Source organism: Myotis brandtii, unplaced genomic scaffold (assembly GCF_000412655.1).
Source record: "Myotis brandtii unplaced genomic scaffold, ASM41265v1 scaffold1404, whole genome shotgun sequence".
Classification (NCBI taxonomy): Eukaryota; Metazoa; Chordata; class Mammalia; order Chiroptera; family Vespertilionidae; genus Myotis; species Myotis brandtii.
Genome location: NW_005355016.1, coordinates 162,348 through 164,648, shown reverse-complemented (window position 1 = coordinate 164,648; position 2,301 = coordinate 162,348). Strand labels below are relative to the sequence as shown.

The 2,301-nt window shown below is 46.2% G+C and overlaps 1 long non-coding RNA gene across 1 annotated transcript; it reads right to left on the bottom strand.

Moving 5' to 3' along the window:
* Positions 1-599: 599 nt before the first annotated feature.
* On the bottom strand, positions 600-1,353 carry LOC106725174. The gene is made up of 2 exons (XR_001361041.1): positions 1,213-1,353; positions 600-716 (listed from the first exon to the last, which is right to left on the bottom strand). It is a non-coding gene; the product is annotated as an uncharacterized LOC106725174 (long non-coding RNA).
* Positions 1,354-2,301: the final 948 nt, after the last annotated feature.

Sequence of the window (2,301 nt, the reverse complement as noted above, 5' to 3'; positions counted from 1 at the left end):
AGGAGGTTTCGGCCAGTCTCCGAGTCAGATTCCTCCTCTCTTGGAGAACTTCAAAGTCCTGATGGCTTCTAGGTCCAGGGAGAGTGCCCTTTTGTGAACCCTGTTTGTTAGTTACAGGGCTCTGCTTTCTTGCCTTTCTACCAGTTCCCTTTGTGGCAGAGCAGCAACCAGGCTTCTTTCAAGGGAGTGTGCTAGAAGGGGATATCAGCCCCTCCTTTGCTAGCAGCAACAGGTATCGAACCCTTTCAATACATTTAACCAGCTTTATTCCCAGCCATTTTTAAAGATTCTAGGGCCTGTTGCCTTCCTTTAACCAGGAAGCCAAATGACACTGGCCTGTATTATTTAATTCAGCACAGACAGGGGGCCCATAAAATCTCTGCCCTGAGGAACTGTGAGCCCCACCCCTAAATGTCCCAACCCAGCACAGAATATCACATATCAAATCAAAGTTCCCAGCAAACAAACAGACAGAAATGTTTACTAGTTAGGCAGGCCGATTCCACCTCTGACAGAGAGCAAGTGCCCTTGGGAAAAGTACCCAGCCGCCGCTAGGGGCGTTTTGCTATCGGTCACAGCATTCAGCCTTAAATCAAACATTTTTTTTTCACAGACTTCCACACTTACACGAACAAATAATTATACCCAAGTAGACATACAAACATCAAATAAACATCCACACTTACACCCTTTCAGTGAACAAATACTTTTACAGTCTTGGGTGTGCTAGGGTGAGGGACTGCGGCATGGAAGGGTTACAGAATGTTACAGAATGTGCTAAGGGGAGGGAATGAGACATGAGAAATTGAATGTGCTCGGTGGGAGGGGGATGTATGAGGAAGGATTGTGTTGTCAGGATATGGAGAAGGATTGTGTATGTGCTGGGAGTGGGGACTGACATATGGAGAGGGATTGCAGGGTTAGGAACCATGGAAGAAAAATTGCTAGATTGTCTTAGAAAAACAATGTGTTATGATACGCTCCAGCCAGGTGTGACTCTGTTTACCCCGCCTTTGTTCTTATGAACTTTCTGTGAACTTCTAAGGTAACACTGTTTTGCTATAAAGGATCATACTGCACCCTTGATCTCTGCCACATGCTCCGAAGCTCCCAGAGGGGGAGCTAGGTGCTGTGGTCAGCTGGCCAGCTTAATAAAGGCTCTTACATTTAAATTCTGAGTCAGTGGTCTATCTCGTTGAGCCAACCCATAACATTGGGATCTTGAGCAGATAACAGGAACACCGCCCAAGTCCCCTGATGGGGGCCTGACAGGAACAGATGTGGGGGCCTCCCTTTCCCACATCCCAGGACAGGATTCTTGACCCATGTCTCATCCAGACAGAAATGGTACTCATACTGAACAAAGAAAACAAGATTAAATAGACACGACAACTAGATACATTCCCCATTAATTTCAAGCCACTTTTCTCTTTACACGTGCACAGAAATCCCAGACGCATTTTTAAATTTTGTCAAGAAGGACTTTAAATTATTTGCTACTACCACCAAGACCTGCACTTGCGGCGGCTCCACCCGGGCCCGCGCCCTAGGCTTCAAGGCTCACCGCAGCAGCCCTGGAAAACCACACCTGAAGCTGGCAAGCAGGTTTCGTCCAGCCCTTGACTTTAAAACGACCATAATGCTTAAAGAGGTAGTTTGAGTCTGTTCCATAATGTCCGTCCAGTAAGTCCACAGAATAAAATAGAAAAACACAGACACAGACAAAAAGAGGGCCCCAAAGAACAGCCTTCCAACTCCATGGAAGCAACTAGACGATGGCCTTATGCCAAACCGGTGGGAGCGACCTGCCTTGTCTCAAATCTGTGAGGGGAAACCACATCCCTCGTGAGGGGAATACGCATCCCTCCTGGGGAGTGGAACATCTTCCTACTCTCCACGCCCGTGGTTCTTAAGCAGTACGTCCACCTAGACTGCTTCGGGCACTACAGAATTTCAGAAGTGAGCTCACACAGGACAGAACATATAACACACAGAACAACACACAGATCAGCAGACAATTTCCAGGAATAGACAAAGTATCTGATTAGCTCATCAGTAGATGATTTCCAGGAATAGGCAGAGTATCTGATCAATAATAATCAACAAGGATCTACATAAGTATCTAAGGAATTAAGTGAACTAAGGTGGGGATGATGCTTCAACTATTATTACCTAAATTAACTGGGTGGTTCCTAGATTAACTGGGTGGTGCACAGTTCTGACCTTTGCTAGGACTTCAAAGGTTACTAGCTTTTGGGGGTCTCTGTCTAAACTCAGCTAGTGAAGACAATGAATGGACTC